We start from the raw sequence: 18703 nt of genomic DNA, 5'->3' as shown, positions 1-18703 counted from the left end.
AAAATTTCCTCAGTTATTTCCTTCCATCATTTACTTCATGAGAAACAGATTGAATATTCAGATTTTAGGGAGAGAGCGATTCTTGGGTTCAAATTACAAATCTACTATAAACTAGAAATATAAGCCTAGGCTGTTTCTTTAAATAATCTTACCTTCATTTTATTTTTTCCTTCCTTGAATAAGATCTAATGAGGGGATCCATTCAAATCCCTGAGCATAGATCCTGGGCATATAATGAGAGCTCAGTATTAGTTTCTACCCATCAAGATAAAATTAGTGAAATTAAAAGAAACTTTGCAATATGAAATCGTGATGGACCTAGTGCCATCTTTTCTCCTCCAACAGGTACTTCTAGTACGTGTGAATTATATGTGTCTCAGACACAAAGTTCATTAAAAACAGAAAACTGCATAGTTGTAAAACCTTTAATTGATGAAAAAGTCAATTTGTTCATGTTATGACCCTGGGTAACATAAATCTTTATTATTTACTCCACATATTGGGTGTATTTCTTCAAAAGTTCCAGTATGAGATGCATTTAAACTATTGCTATTTGCAAATACTTTTTTTTTTTTTTGCCTACTTTCTCAGTGTATCTAGAGAGTGTCTCAAAAATAACACATGTAAAACAAAACTTGTGTCTTTCTCTTCTAACCTTATAGTCTTCCTGATCTCTATAAATAACAATTTCATTTTCCTATTGCTCAGGGCAAAATCTTGAGTCTTCTTGACTCTTTGTGATCATGAGGTGCATAACTGCATGGGAGTTTTAACTACAGCAAAATTAATGATTATGGTAGAGTTTAAGTCTATCCCTTGTTTTCTTTAATCTTTATTTTTCCTCAATCAGTAAAGTTTTTTTATATATGAAGGTAAGATGTGGGATCTTAAAATGTATGGAAACTGCATTGCATTAACTAAACATTGAACACAAAGAGACCTCTTTGAAGGGACTTGTAGTATCAATCTAGAGATGACATATAACAAAGAAATTGGACAATGACAGTACAGAGAATCATCAGCAGAAACATGCAACACATAGGAATAACCATTGAGAAGACTCAAAGGAGAATGATAGATTGGGTTACATAATCAAGACCTTCTTAAAGCATTCTGACAAGATGGATACTATTATCCCTAGTTAGCAATATAGCCAGTATTCAAAGCCATAGTTTCATTCAATCAATCAGTCAACAAATACTCACTGAATGAATATTATATGGCAAGTATTATCCTAATTTCTGACTCCATGTCTTCATTTATCTTACATATTCATTGATTTATATTCATAGAAACATGATACCACAGTGTGACCAAGTGAGGGGAATGAATGTCTCTGTAAGTGTGATGAACCAATAATAAATAAATTTCTGTAAGTAATTTATGCATTGTATTTATTGAATAGAACAATCCATTATCGAAGGACAAAGTTTACCCATAGAGGAAAATTCATTAATGAATGGAAATGACTTACACCATTAAAATTAAAAATCCCACAAACTTGAAATTATTGAATAACAGTTTACAGATTATAACATTAACTTAGTTGAACATAGCATTTTTAATATTTAAATTAAATTAATGTATTGTTTTTATGAGAAAAATAGATATTATGATAGCATTAAAATATTTTAATTCTGCAAAATTTGACAAGTTACAGTACCAAAAGAATAGAACCACAAAAATAAAAGGGCTTCTTCTAATCATTATATTGTGTGATAAAACATTATCATTATAGCACAGTGCTAATTTTCTAAGTATTTTCTATGTATTCTAAGTATTTTCTATAATATGGGTTTCAATTAAAAAGTAAAGGGTTATAAAATACTCAAATTTGGATGTTGGCAGGATAGATTTTCTCTTATCAGGAATAACAGAAAACTATTCAGAACCATATGCTCAATGTATTATTTGTGTGTAAAATGCCTGGTAGTATATATGTTTACATTTCATATGTAAATAAGTTTTAGCTGAAAGTCATTAATATGAGAGGTATAAAAATGAATAATGAAGGGAACCTCCTTACTTGAATATCTTCCTCTTTTTTTGACTTGCCTCACTGTTCAGTGTATATAATTGTAACCTTTCTCCTGCTTATCTCTCTGTTTTATTATAGAACTATTGAGCAGGAACCCTGTCAGTGTTTGATTTATTACATATCTGAAATGTTGTTGATAGTCAGTGAGGCAGTGAATAATCTGTTCCCTAAAAGAAGTTACATACATTTGAAGTGTTAAATTTTCATTCCCCTAGAGCAGTGCTTTGCTAAGTGTAAACAAGGGACCAGGTACAGGCAGCAAAATGCTGTTACTGGTAACGTACTTACAAGATACATACAGTGATTGAGAATAATAATTTAAAACCTGTTATAGTTATTTACCATTGTCATGACATCCAAGTGTATGATCAGTCACACTGTCTCTACAACAGGGTGTAGATGGGTCAAGATACTGTTTAACTCATATTTTGAGCCACACGTGGCAACTTGTTATAATATTTTATCAGATTGTCAACTAAAGGGAATAGAAATCTGAGAAAAAGTCCCATTATTAGGTTTACTGTTACTAAAAAGATATATACAGTTAATGAGACATGAATAATAGAAAGAAAGATGTTTGCTTGGAAGTGTTATATGAATCTATGACAATAAAAATAGCTTGAATCCCATTTTCTAGTGGTGCCCATTGTGTGACAGATTCAGGAAATAGCTAATGGTATGAAGAGTACATAGAGAGGGGGAGAGAGAGCTATAGATCCAGGGAACACAATGCAAAATTAATACCCAAATGTCTACATATGAGTATATCTTATTCAAGCAGACAAGCAAAGACAAAGAAAAAATCTTGAAAGAAGCAAGATTAAAAAAACAAAAAAAAAACTTTAAAAATAGAAGGACATAGATATGAATTACAGTGAATTTATTAGAAACCAAGCAAGCAAGAAGAAAGTTGAGCAAAATATTTAATGTTAAAAAATTAAGAAACCAAAAGTACCTATAATTCTATATCCAAAAAATTTATCATTTAAAAATTAAGGAGATATAAAGACTTTATCAGATAAATAAAATGTTAGGAAACATAACTCACAGACATGCCCTTCAAGAAAAAATAAAATAAATTCTTCATAGAGAAGGAAAATGATAAAGGTTAGAAACTCAGATCCTACCCAAGAAAAGATATTTGTAAACAATAAAATGAAGCAAAACCCAACTGGTGATACTGGTAAAGTGAAATGATTCATACTATAGATATGATTAAAATCACAAAATAAAATATGACTAATTTTTATACTGAATAATATTAAACCTTTGATGAAATGGATAATTTTCTAAAAAAATATTATCAATAGTGTCTAGTAGAGAATTAGAAAACCTGGATAAACTAATAACCTAGAGGAAATTAAAATATAATGTTAAAATTCTCAAAAAGGCATTGTGTCAATGAGAATTTATTATTTTGTCTTCCAAGCTTTCAAAAAATAGAACATTCCTATACTATTTTAACTACAAACATATGCATGTATATATATATGTATTATGTATGTATACATGTGTGTGCATACACAAAAATATACACACACATATATTATTTCCCCCTCTCTCACTTCAAAACATTTTATTAGGTACAGCCCAGATTTTTTTTTTTTTTTTTTTTTTTTTTTTTTTTTTTTTTTTTTTTGCGGTATGCGGGCCTCTCACTGTTGTGGCCTCTCCCGTTGCGGAGCACAGGCTCCGGACACGCAGGCCTAGCGGCCATGGCTCACGGGCTTAGTTGCTCCGCGGCACGTGGGATCTTCCCGGACCGGGGCACGAACCCGTGTCTCCTGCATCGGCAGGCGGATTCTCAACCACTGCGCCACCAGGGAAGCCCCACAGCCCAGATTTTTTAACCAGAAGTTTTACTTGTTTCAGATTATGTGTTAATAATTTCAGAAATTTTTAAAAGATTACCATATTATAGCATTTATTAAATTGTTGTTTTACTAAGTGAGATTGTTAGGTGAAACTACTGACATTTAGTGCTTTATAGTTCCCGACCAAATTAAATCACTGGTCCAGGAGAAATAAAGGGATTTCATAGTGTTATCTTTGTTCTATTATAAAAAAAACTTCCTATATTTCTATAACCTATAAAAACATGTATATTTCTATACATTTAAATTGTTCATATATATATTTTTGTTCATATATTTTTAAGTTCTATAATTTTATTTTATGATATATCTTTTAATAGCAGATTTATTTATTTATTTAACATCTTTATTGGAGTATAATTGCTTTACAATGGTGTGTTAGTTTCTGCTATATACCCAAATGAATCAGGTATACATAAACATATATTCCCATATCTCCTCCCTCTTGTGTCTCCCTCCCACCCTCCCTATCCTACCACTCTAGGTGGACAAAAAGCACCAAGTTGATCCCTCTGTGCTATGTGGCTTCTTCCCACTAGCTATCTATTTTTATTTGGTAGTGTATATATGTCCATGCCACTCTCTCACTTTGTCCCAGCTCACCCTTCCACCTCCCTATGTCCTCAAGTCAATTCTCTATGTCTGCATCTTTATTCCTGCCTCACCCATAGGTTCTTCAGAAGGTTTGTTTTTCTTGATTCCATATATATGTGTTAGCATACAGTATTTGTTTTTCTCTTTCTGACTTACTTCACTCTGTATGACAGTCTCTAGGTCCATCCACCTCACTATAAATAACTCAATTTCATTTCTTTCTATGGCTGAGTAATATTCCATTGTATATATATGCCACATCTTCTTCATCCATTCATCTGTTGATGGACACTTAGGTTGCTTCCTTGTCCTGTCTATTGTAAATAGAGCTGCAATGAACATTTTGGTACATGACTCTTTTTGAATTATGGTTTTCTCAGGGTATATGCCCAGTAGTGGGATTGCTGGGTCATATGGTAGCTCTATTTGTAGGTTTTTAAGGAACATCCATACTGTTCTCCATAGTGGCTGTATCTAATTACATTCCTATCAACAGTGCAAGAGGGTTTCCTATTCTCCACACCCTTTCCAGCATTTATTATTTGTAGATTTTTTGATGATGGCCATTCTGACCAGGGTGAAGTGATACCTCATTGTAGTTTTGATTTGCATTTTCCTAATGATTAGTGATGTTGAGCATTCTTTCATGTGTTTGTTCACAATCTGTATATCTTCTTTGAAGAAATGTCTATTTAGTTCTTCTGCCCATTTTTGGATTGGGTTTGGTTTTGTTTTGGATATTGAGCTGCATGAGTTGACTGTATATTTTGGAGATTATTCCTTTGTCAGTTGCTTCAACTGCAAATATTTTCTCCCATTCTGAGGGTTGTCTTTTCATCTTATTTACGGTTTCCTTTGCTGTGCAAAAGATTTTAAATCTCATTGGGTCCCATTTGTTTATTTTATGTTTTTCGTTTCCATTTCTGTAGAAAGGGGGTTAAAAAGGATCTTGCTGTGATTTATGTCATAGAGTGTTCTGCCTATGTTTTCCTCTAAGAGTTTGATAGTTTCTGGCCTTACATTTAGGTCTTCAATCCATTTTGAGATTATTTTTGTGTATGGTGTCAGGGAGTGTTCTAATTTCATTTTTTTACAAGTAGCTGTCCAGTTTTCCTGGCACCACTTATTGAAGAGGCTGTCTTTTCTCCATTGTACATTCTTGCCATGTTTATCAAGTATGAGGTGACCATAGTTGTTTGTGTTTATCTCTGGGCTTTCTATGCTGTTCCATTGATCTATATTTCTGTTTTTGTGCCGGTACCATACTGTCTTGATTATTGTAGCTTTGTAGTATAGTCTGATGCCAGGGAGCCTGATTCCTCCAGCTCCATTTTTCTTTCTCAAGATTTCTTTGTCTATTCAGAATCTTTTGTGTTTCCATACAAGTTGTGAAGTTTTTTATTCTAGTTCTGTGAACAATGCCATTAGTAGTTTGATATGGATTGCACTGAATCTGTAGATTGCTTTAGGTAGTATAGTCATTTTCACAATGTTGATTCTTCCAATCCAAGAACATGATATATCTTTCCATCTTTCTGTATCATACTTAATTTCTTTCATCAGTGTCATAATTTTCTTCATACAGGTCTTTTATCTTCTTAGGTAGGTTTATTCCTAGGTATTTTATTCCTTTGGTTGCAGTGGTAAATGGGAGTATTTTCTTAATTTCTCTTTCAGATTTTTCATCATTAGTGTATAGGAATGCAAGAGATTTCTGTACATTAATTTTGTATCCTGCTACTTTAACAAATTCATTGATTAGCTCTAGTAGTTTTCTGGTAGCATCTTTAGGATTCTCTATGTATAGTATCATGTCATCTGCAAACATTGACAGTTTTACTTCTTCTTTTCTGATTTGGATTCCTTTTATTTCTTTTTCTTCTCTTAATGCTGTGGCTAAAACTTCCAATACTATGTTGAATAATAGTGGTGAGAGTGAGCAAACTTGTCTTATTCCTGATCTTAGTAGAAATGGTTTCAGTTATAATCTCTTTTTAAAAAGAAAAAATCTGTCTACTCAATATCACCTTTAACCAAATAGCTAGTTATGCTGTAATATGGAAATGACATATCCTTCAAAGCAGGAAGAATATGAAACTGATCAAAATGCAATGCAATGATGATAATAAATTCAATTAGTGGCATCTACTTTTTATTGGATAACACACACAGCGTAACAAAGTAAGTTATAGGAAAAGTGAAATATTTTGCTAAAAATTAAATAATTATCTTTATTATCTTATTTGTTTTATTACTATAGTATGAAAGGATATCATAATGGTGTTTGAAGATATGGTATTTGAATAAACAAGAATTAATGTCACCATTTTTTGTCATATGTCTTTGTTTAAACTGGTGCAGAGTCTATGAAGGCATGTATGGTTTGAAGCATTAACTCTAAACATGTCAACAATTTATCTTTAACAACATATATACTGAGCTTACTAGATTGAAAAATCTATATTGATTAACTCATTATTTTGAACTGTAGGAAAGAGAAATGAATAAAGTAGTTTTATTTTAATATTTGCATATTTAAGTGATAATGTCTGTCTAAGCATACTATTAAATGGATAGTGCATATCATTCTAGAATGTATAACCCTATCCATTCAATAACACATTCCAAGAGTTCAATGTTTTCTTTAAAGCAATATATCTAGCATTATTGCTAGCATCACATGTTAAGATCAAAAAGTCCATAAAATTAAAAAAAAAACTACTCTACTTACATATAACCAACTACACCTATTCATCATAAGTTACTGTTTATTCCTAGCATTAACACAGAGTGCTTTTTAAGATAAATCTCATAATATCCCCTGTAATGGACACACTGTATTTATGAGATCTTATAGCCATATTTCTGTTTCATTGGATAACTATTTATCAGCAGATAAAAACTCTAGCCATTTAAAATATAGACACAACAGTGGTATGCTGTTCACATTTTACACATCTTTAAACATAGATACTTCATATAAGCACTTTATAATGGAAGGCATAAATCTACATGTACAGATAACACTCTGGATTTAACACATATACAGAGGATCAATAGACTGTGTTTTTGACTGGATTATATAAGCATTTTTTTTCCCAATGAATACAAAGTTAAATACATTCAGTGTTTAATAGAGGAAAAGGGCACAGTTAACCAGGTTAATGCAACATATATTAAAGCATAAGGGTCAACATGCCACAATAATTTTTCTTTTGTTTAAAGGAGGGTGAGAAATTATTAATAAGTAGATTAATAAGTAGATTAACAAGTCAAAGAAAATGCTGGGAATTATCTATAATGCCTTTATATAAAGAAGCCAGGATTTGATCCTGTTATGATTAGTACCTAATGACTCACTATATTGGAATATTGACTTACGTGCTACAAATTTATGGTTAATACATTGCAAGACAATGACCTGATGGACAAAGACTTTTTTAATGAATAGAACACTGAATTTAGATATTATTATTTAATTCACCTTAGCAATTGAAACACATTCATTAATAAACTTATTTTTACCTTTATACTATACTTCGTGAAAAAATAATATTACGAATACAATTATTAGATCGGGTCTCTATCATACATAATTTTTATTCTACATTTCTTCATCTCCCAAATTAATCATTCTATTTTTTTACTTCTAAGAAATAAGATATTTGTTTGTAGACTTTTAATGCAATAAATTAGGTTTTTTTCTCTGTGCCGGTGTGTTTGTATGTGCATGTTATATAAAGTGCTGAAGTTTATCAAAGCCTGTGCAAAAAAACACATTTCAGTAGAGTGAATGCATTTTACATTTTAACAGAAATGCACAACTGAAAGCATATTCCATGCTATTTTTCAAATGTATCTAAACTGTATTAGAAAATAAAAATTGTTTTTAAAGTTACTAAATTTAGACTAGCTATCATTGTATTTTCTCAAATTGTATTAAAAATACAAATATCATCAAGTGAAGTTTGATAAATTATTTTAATATTGAAGACTTCCTAAATGTCTAAAAATTTAGCAATAAATCAATGATAGATTTTGTCAAGTTAGCACTATGAGCTAGTTGTTGATATCTTTAATCCGTATTATAAGTTAAAGTTTTTGAAAAAATACATGAAATAATGGAATTTCATTTTATGGCAAAAACAAAATGAAATTGTTAAACTCTTTACACAAATTTTTAAAAGGATGACTTAGCTGACAAAAAGCAAGGGAAAAATCCTGAGTCAAAAACAAACGAAAGTTAATTCTAAGAAATTAATAATCATAACCATTCTTGCTATCACACACAACACTATTATGTGACATACACCGTATTTTTTTAAAAACATCTTTATTTGAGTATAACTGTTTTACAATAGTGTATTAGTTTCTCCTTTACAACGAAGTGAATCAGTTATACATATACATATGTTCCCATATCTCTTCTCTCTTGCGTCACCCTCCCTCCCACCCTCCCTATCCCACCCCTCTAGGTGGTCACAAAGCACAGAGGTGAACTCCCTGTGCTATGCGGCAGCTTCCCACTAGCTATCTAATTTACATTTCGTAGTGTATATATGTCCCTGCCACTCTCTCACTTCATCACAGCTTACCCTTCCCCCTCCCCATAGCCTCAAGTCCATGCTCTAGTAGGTCTGTGTTTTATTCCCATCCTACCACTAATCTCTTCATGACATTTTTTTCCCTTAGATTCCATATATATGTGTTAGCACACAGTATTTGTTTTTCTCCTTCTGACTTACTTCACTCTGTATGACCGACTCCAGGTCTATCCACCTCATTACAAATAACTCAGTTTCATTTCTTTTTATGGCTGAGTAATATTCCATTGTATATATGTGCCACATCTTCTTTATCCATTCATCTGTTGGTGGACACTTAGGTTGCTTCCATGTCCTGGCTATCGTAAATAGAGCTGCAATAAATATTTTGGTACATGACTCTTTTTAAATTATGGTTTTCTCAGGGTATATGCCTAGTAGTGGGATTGCGGGTTCATATGGTAGTTCTATTTGTAGTTTTTTAAGGAACCTCCATACTGTTCTCCATAGTGGCTGTATCAATTTACATTTCCACCAGCAGTGCAAGAGGGTTCCCTTTTCTCCACACCCTCTCCAGCATTTATTGTTTCTAGAGTTTTTGATGATGGACAATCTGACCAGTGTGAGGTGATATCTCATTGTAGTTTTGATTTGCATTTCTCTAATGATTAATGATGTTGAGCATTCTTTCATGTGTTTGTTGGCAATCTGTATATCTTCTTTGGAGAAATGTCTATTTAGTTCTTTGGCCCATTTTTGGATTGGGTTGTTGGTTTTTTTGTTATTGAGCTGCCTGAGTTGCTTATAAATTTTGGATATTAATCCTTTGTCAGTTGCTTCATTTGCAAATATTTTCTCCAATTCTGACGGTTGTCTTTTGGTCTTGTTTATGGTATCCTTTGCTGTGCAAAAGCTTTTAAGTTGCATTAGATCCCATTTGTTTATTTTTGTTTTTATTTCCATTTCTCTAGGAGATGGGTCAAAAAGGATCTTGCTGTGGTTTATGTCATAGAGTGTTCTGCCTATGTTTTCCTCTAAGAGTTTGATAGTGTCTGGCCTTACATTTAGGTCTTTAACCCATTTTGAGTTTATTTTTGTGCGTGGTGTTAGGGAGTGTTCTACTTTCATACTTCTACAGGTAGCTGTCCAGTTTTCCCAGCACTAGTTATTGAAGAGGCTGTCTTTTCTCCACTGTGTATCCTTCCCTCCTTTATCAAAGATAAGGTGACCATATGTGTGTGGGTTTATCTCTGGGCTTTCTATCCTCTTCCATTGATCTATATTTCTGTTTTTGTGCCAGTACCATACTGTCTTGATTACTGTGGCCTTGTAGTATAGTCTGAAGTCAGGGAGCCTGATTCCTCCAGCTCCATTTTTTTGTTCTCAAGATTGCTTTGGCTATTCGGGGTCTTTTGTGTTTCCATACAAATTGTGAAATTCTTTGTTCTAGTTCTGTAAAAAATGCCAGTGGTAATTTGATAGGGATTGCATTGAATCTGTAGATTGCTTTGGGTAATAGAGTCATTTTCACTATGTTGATTCTTCCAATCCAAGAACATGGTATATCTCTCCACCTATTTGTATCATCTTTAATTTCTTTCATCAGTGTCTTATAGTTTTCTGCATACAAGTCTTTTGTCTCCTTAGGTAGATTTATTCCTAGATATTTTATTCTTTTTGTTGCAATGGTAAATGGGAGTGTTTTCTTTATTTCCCTCTCAGATTTTTCATCATTCGTGTATAAGAATGCAAGAGATGTCTGTGCATTAATTTTGTATCCTGCTACTTTACCAAATTCATTGATTAGTTCTAGTAGTTTTCTGGTAGCATCCTTAGTATTCTCTATGTATAGTATCATGTCATCTGCAAACAATGACAGCTTTACTTCTTCTTCTCCTATTTGGATTCCTTTTATTTCTTTTTTTTTCTCTGATTGCTGTGGCTAGAACTTCCAAAACTAGGTTGAATAAGAGTGGTGAGAGTGGGCAACCTTGTCTTGTTCCTGATCTTAGTGGAAATGGTTTCAGTTTTTCACCACTGAGAACAATGCTGGCTGTGGGTTTGTCATATATGGCCTTTATTATGTTTAGGAAAGTTCCCTCTATGCCTACTTTCTGCAGTGTTTTTATCATAAATGGGTGTTGAATTTTGTCAAAAGCTTTCTCCTCATCTATTGAGGTGATCATATGGTTTTTCTCCTTCAGTTTGTTGATATGGCGTATCACGTTGATTGATTTGCGTATATTGAAGAATCCTTGCATTCCTGGAGTAAACCCCACTTGATCATGGTGTATGATCCTTTTAATGTGGACAGACACCATATTGAGGACTTTCCACATATTAATTCTTTCAGCCTTTGTACAATCCTCTAATTTATGCTCTATTAGAATCTCTATTTTATAAATGTGGAAGCAAGGTTCAGAGTGTTTAGATAAATTGTTGAAGACTACACAGCTGAAATCAGAGCTTTTAATATTATCTTTTAAAAAAATGTTTGATAGTTTGTGTGAGAATTTGTTACTTGCATCTAAGTTGCAGAAGTTTTGATAAATAATTGTCCAAAATATTCCCTATTATCTATTAAATGTCTAGAATTTCTAAAGTAATGTCTTCTCTCATCATGATATTGGGGATTTGTGTTTCTTCTTCTTTCCTGATTGGTCTGGGTAAAGTTTTATCAGTTTTACTGATGATATGAACAGCCAGCTTGGTTTTGTTGATTTTTTTATAATGTTTTATTCTTCAATTTCATTTATTTCTGCTCTGTATTACTTTTTTCTTTGCTTTGGGCTGTATTTGTTGTTCCTTTTTCGAATTTCATAAGGTGGAAACATTATCATTGGTTTAATCATTAACCTTTCCTAGGATTTAATGCTATAAATTTCCTACTAACAGCTTTTAAGTTACATCCCAACAAACTTGATATATTTTGTTTTAAATTTCATTGATTCTTTTTATTTAAATTTCTCTCACATTTCTCCTTTGTAGGTTAATAGGAAGTGTTTTGGTTAATTTCAATATATTGATATCTTTATAAAAATTGATATCATTTTAATTCCATTTTGATTTATCCCATTCCTGAGCCCAGGATATGATCACATTTGGTAAATGTTCCATGTTTTCTTTAGATGCTTATATATCCTCCTGTTGTTGGGTAGACTGTTCTATATATGTTTGCTAGGTTGAGCAGATTGATGTCATTCAAGATTTCTATAATTGTAATGATTTAATTATTTTAATTACTAAAATCTCCAATTATAATTTTGAATTTATTTCTCCTTATATTTCTTTCAGATTTTGTTGTGCATTTTGAAACTATATTAATTAGATTCATAAATGTTTTGATCATTACTTTCTATTGAAAAATCAATCAATTTATACTTATGGAATGCCTTATTTATGTCATTTATTCCTTACTTTGAAATTTATTTTGTTGTGACTGAGTGGTTAAGGTGATGGACTTGAAATTACTTTATATTTTATGGCTATTCCAAAGCTCTATTGATTTGTGTTAGGACAACGTATCTTTTTATCCTTATATTAAAAGTTGATTTCTTATGAATGACATATAATTAACTCTTACCTTTTTATCCAATGCGACAAGCTCTTACTTTTAATTTAATTTGAATTTAATGCAATTATGAAGATGTTTGGGTTTGCATCTGCCATCTTGCTACTTGTTTATTAATGATCGTCAATTCTTTGTTTCCTTTTCCCTCTTGCCTTCTTTCAAATATATAAATATTTGTACTTAATTTTCTTACTTGGTTTAATAACTTTACATCTTTCTTTTACTTTTTAAATGGTTTATAGCTGGCATCTTTTATGTATGTTATATGCCTTCAAATAACATTTATCACTTCAGAAAAATGTATCTTTATAACAATTACTTCCATTTTCTCCCATCCAGCCTTTGTGGTGTTGTTGTCATATAGTTTACTTCTACATATATTACAATACATTGTCAGTTATCTTTTAGAGAGGCTTAAAAAATAAGAAGCAATCTTTATATTTGTCTGCATATTTACCATTTCCATGGCATATTATTCTTTATTCTAGATCAAAATTTTCATCTAGTATCATTTTCCTTCACCCTGAAAAGTTTCCTTTGTGTCAGGTCTCCTAATGCTGTTTTGCTAGCAATAATCTCAGGTTTTATGTCTAAAAAGGTCTTTTTGCCTTTACTTTTGAAATAACTTTTTACTAGATGTAGAATCCTAGTTTGATTTTTTTTTTTTTTTCTTTCAGCAGTTTCAAAGATTTTCAGTGCATGATGTTGTCTATATTTCTACCTTTTCTTCATCTTGGATCTTTTCTACTGCTGCTTTACTTTCACTAATCTTTATTTCCACAGTTACTCTTATGCAGTTAAACACATCCTGTTTACTTTTCTTTTCAGATGATGTATTTTCATCTCTATAAGTTTTATATAAATCTTTCTTTATATCTTCCATACTTCTCCTTGACATGCTCATTCTTTTTTGTACTCTCTTGTGTATCCAGGGTGTAGTTGTAACAGTATTTAACTTTTTTTTTTTTTTTTTATGTTCGTGTCAGCTAATTCTTTCATCTCTTATCTGGGTATGTTTCTATTGATTGATTTTTCTTCAGTATATGGGCCATACATTTTTGAGTCTTGGAATCCCTAGTAATTTTTTTTTTCTTTTTGTAAGCAGGCCGAAAGGAGCTTTCAATGTAGGGCTAATGTAATCCCACTTGAAACAATGTCTTTCAGATGACTCTGTTTTATGTCCTATGTATTAAGAGGATTTTCCACTCCGCTGAAAACACATATGATTCCCAATACTCTATGAGTTTCAGAGATTGTTCTGCTTTTATCTTCCTGGTGTCACCCCCCCCAACCCTTAATAATTTCCTCATATGTAGACACAGAAGTACTCAGCAAAGATAATAAAAGACCAATGTCAAGATTTATTTGATAAATTTCTCTGCAATTCTCTCCACTTTGGTTTTCTGCTCCAGAAATTCTAACAGCTTAGTTTTCCTAGTACTCCGAACTGTCTCCTCAAATTAAGAAAACTGCAAAGTTTGACTACGGCTGCAGCTTCCTGTGCTGTGGCCTGGAACCTCTCTCCAGTCAGTGAGATAAGATTCTCACTATGCACAACTCATTTGTTCCCTTCCTCTCACTGTTCTTCACTGACTCTTGACTAATGTATGAAAACCATTGTTTTATGTATTTGTTCTGTGTTTCTGATTGTGGAAAGAGGGAAGGTAAATTTAGTCTCCATAATTCAAACATTGCCAGTAGAATTTTAAATAGAATCAACCAGAAAATGACATGATAAATGAATTAATGTCAGTGGAGAGTTTAGTAGAAAGAGATCAAGAGGACAAGTGAACTAGGGTTTGCACTTGAAAAGATTATCTGGAATATGTTATAGAATAATAAAGATGAAAAATATAAAAGAAAAACAAGAACTACCCAACTCTTAGTAGTAAGCATATATTATTTTTTTCTAATTTTTTTATTGTGGTAAAATACAGAGTGTAAAATTTACTATCTTAAATGTAAAGTCTATGGTGCAGTACAGTGAAGTACATTCATATTGTTGTGCACCCATCATCACCACTCCAGAACTTTTTTTATCTTGCAAAACTGAAACTCTATACCCATCAGATAATAACTCTCTATTTCCTTAGTTCCTGGCAACCGTCATGATACTTTATGTCTGTGATTTTGACTAAGTACCTCATATAAGTAGAATCATACAATATTTTTTATAATTGTCATAATTACATGATTCATTTAGCATAATGTCCTCAAAATTCACCCATGTTGTAGGATATGTTATAATTTCCTTCCTTTTTAAGGATGAATAATATTCTATTTTGTGTTTATAACACATTTTGCTTACCCATTCATCCATCATTGGACAGTTGGGTTGCTCCTATATTTTAGGTATTGTGAACAATGCTGCTATGAACATGGGTGTACAAATATCTGAAGTGGCTGCTTTCAATTATTTAGAGTATGTACCTAGAGGTGGAATTGCTGGATCATATGTTAATACTACTTTTAATATTTTGAGGAAATGCCATACCGTTTTCCACAGTGATTGTACCAGTTTATATTTCCACTAATAATGCACAAGGGTTCCAATTTCTCCAAATACTTGTCAACACTTGTTATTTTCTGTTTTTTGTTTGTTTGTTTGTTTTTGGTAGTGGCCATCCCCGTGGGTATGGGATGTATCTCACTATAGTTCTGATTTGCATTTTCCTTATAATTAGTTGAACATTTTTTATATGCCTATTGGCTGCTTATGTGTCTTCTTTGGAGAAATGTCTATTCAAGTCCTTTGCCCATTTTTGAATCTGGTTTAATTCTTGTTGAATTTTTGGAGTATATATGTATTTTGAATATTAATGAATGTTTTGAATATTAATTAATTAAGGTATACAGTTTGCAAATATTTTCTCCGATTCTGTGGTTTGCTTTTTACTGTGTTGGTGGTGTCTTTTTATGATCATTTTTTTCATGAAATTAAATTTTTTATCTGTGCCTTTGATGTCATATCTAAGAAATCATTGCCAAATCCAATGCCATGTGGTTTTTGTGCAAGAATTTTACAAATTTAGGTCTTACATTTAGATAATATATTTAAACTGAGTTAATTTTTACATATGATTTTAGGTAAGGATTCAACTTCATACTTTTGCATCTGGATATCCAGTTTTTCTAGCACTATTTGTTGAGTAGGCTATCTTTTCTCCATTGAATGATTTTGTCAGTCTTATTGAAAATCATTAAATCATATATTCAAGGGTTTTTTCTAAACTCTGGTTTGTTTTATGGACTGTTGCCTTTATGCCATTCCCACACTGTTGGTTTACTGTAGCTTTGTAGTAAGTTTTGAAATCAGGAAATGTGAGTCATCAGCTTTGTTCTTTTTCAAAATTATTTTGCCTCTTTGGGAAGCCTTGAGATTCCATATGCAATTTAAGATAAATTTTTCTATTTACACAAAAAATAGTAATTGGCCTTTTGATAGAAATTGCAATAAATCTGTAGATCACTTTGGATAGTATGTTATCTTAATAATATTTTCTTCTAATCTATGAACATGGGAAGTCTTTCCATGTATTTATTTCTTTTCAAATTTCTTTCCGATATTTTGTAGTTTTTATGTTAAAGTCTTTTACCTCCTTTGTTAAGTCAATTCCTAAGTACTTTATTCTTTTTGATTTGTAAATGGAATTTATTTTTAAATTTCCTTTTCATATTATTTATTTTTAGTGTAAAGAAATTTGTGTTGACTTTTTTGTGTGCTACTTTGCTAAATTTGTTTATTAGTTCTAATAGTTTTTTGTGGGTTCTTTAGAATTCAACACATATAATATCATCTCATCTGTAAAGAGAAATAATTTTAGTTCTTCCTTTTCAATTTGAATATGTTTTCTTTTTCTTACCTAATTGCTCTAACTAGGACTTTGAGTACTGTGTTGGAAGGAAGTGGTGAAAGTGGACATCCTTACCTTGTTCCTGATCTTAGAGGAAAAACTTTCAGTCTTTCACCATTGAGTATGATGTTCATTGTGTGATTTCATATATGCTTTTATTATGTTGAGTTGGTGTCCTTCTATTCCTAGTTTTATTGAGTGTTCTCATTATGAAAGATGGTGAATTTTGTCACATTTTTTCTGCATCAATTCAAATTCTTATGTGTTTTTTATTCCTTTATTCTGTTAATCTTGTGTATTATGTTGATCAGTTTTCATATGTTGATCCATCCTTGCTTCCAGTATTAATGTTCATGCTGTATAATCCTTTCAATATGCTTCTGAATTCAGTTTGCTAGTATTTTGTTGAAGATTTTTACATCAATGTTTATAAAGGATATTGGTCTGTAGTTTTCTTTCAGTGCCTTTGTCTGACTTCAGTATCAGAGTAATTAATACTGGACTCATAGAAATAAGTTAGGGCATCTTCCTTCTTCTTCAAATTTTTGTTAACTTTGATAAGAGTTGGTGCTACTTCTTGAAATATTCGGTAGAATTCTTCAGTAAATCTATCTGGTTCAGGAGTTTTCTTCATTGGAGATTTTGGATTACTGATTGAATCTCCTTATTAGTTATAGGTTTATTCAGATTTTCTATTTCTTCATTATTTTATCTTGGTAGGATTTGTATATCTAGAAATTTTGTTCATTTTATTTTTTGTTTTGTTATTATTTGTTTTGTTATTATTTTATTTATTTGTTTATTTTATTGTTCATTTTAAAATTCGTTCATTTTATCTAGGTTATACAATGTTTTGGCATTCCATTGTCCACAATGTTCACTCATAATCCTTAATATTTCCATAGAATATATATTAATGTCTGTACTTTCTTTTCTGATTTTAGTAATTTGAGCCTTTTCTCCTTTTCTCATGGTCCATCTAATTAAAGGTTTGTCAACTTTATTGATATTTATGGAGAATCAAATTTTGGTTTCATTGATTTTTCTCTATTTTTCTGTTCTCCATTTCATTTATCTCTGCTCCAAGCTTTATTACTTCCTTCTTCCTACTAACTTTGGGTTTAGTTTGTTCTTCTTTTTCATGTTTAATTGTGAAGTTAAGTTGTTGATTTGAGATCTTTCTTATATTATTTAATCTGTTTGTAGCTATAAATTTTACACTTACCACTGATTTTGCTGTGTCGCATAATTTTTTGTAGTTGTGTTTTTATTTTTATTTGTCTGTAGTGTTTTCTTATTTTTCTTTATTTCTTATTTAATCAATTGGTTGTTTAAGACTCTGTTGTTTAATTCCACAATATGAATTTTCCAGTTTTTCCTTCTGTTATTGACTTCTAATTTTCATCCATTGTTGTTAGAGAAGATATTTTGGTATGATATATATTATTTTTAATCTATTGAGACTTAATTTGTGGCTTAACCTATGATCTATCCTGAAAAATGTCCCAAGTGCACTTGAGAATAATGTATATTCTGTTTTTTATGGGATGAATTTTCTGTATATGTCTGTTAGATCCAGTTTGTTTATTGCATTGTTCAATTACTCTATTTCTTTACTTATTTCTGGTTGTTCTATCCATTATTGAGAGTGGGGTATTGATGCCTCTAAGTATTATTTTAGAGTTGTCTATTATTCTCTTCAATTCTGTCAATTTTTCTTCATATATTTTATTAGTCTCTTTTTAGTGTGTAAATGTTTATATTTTTATGTCTTTTGCTGAATTGAATCTTTCATTAATATATAATGTCTTTTTACCTTTTGCAAGCTTCTTTGATATAAATTCTATTTTGTCTGATATTGGTATAGTCACCATTGCTCTCTTTTGGGTGCTATTTTCATGGAATATCTTTTTACATCACTTCACTTTCAACTTATTTTGTATTTGGACACAACCTGAGTCTCTTGTAGATGTCATAAAATTGGATCATTTTTTAAAAAATTCATTCTTTAAATCTTTGTCTTCTGATTAGAAAGTTTAATCAATTTACATTTAAAGTAGTTACTGGAGTAACTAAAGTAGTTACTGATATAAGGGGCTTACTTCTGCTATTTTTCTATTTATTTTCTATATGCTTATATTTTAATTTTTATCCTTCAATTCCTTCATTACTCTCTCTTTCTGCATTTAGTTGTTTTTCTGTAGTGAAACATTTAAATTACCTTCTAA

The sequence above is a fragment of the Kogia breviceps genome, chromosome 1 (genome assembly GCF_026419965.1).
Source record: "Kogia breviceps isolate mKogBre1 chromosome 1, mKogBre1 haplotype 1, whole genome shotgun sequence".
Taxonomy (NCBI): domain Eukaryota; kingdom Metazoa; phylum Chordata; class Mammalia; order Artiodactyla; family Physeteridae; genus Kogia; species Kogia breviceps.
The sequence above is the reverse complement of the archived record's forward strand: the minus strand, read 5'-3'. Positions refer to the sequence as shown.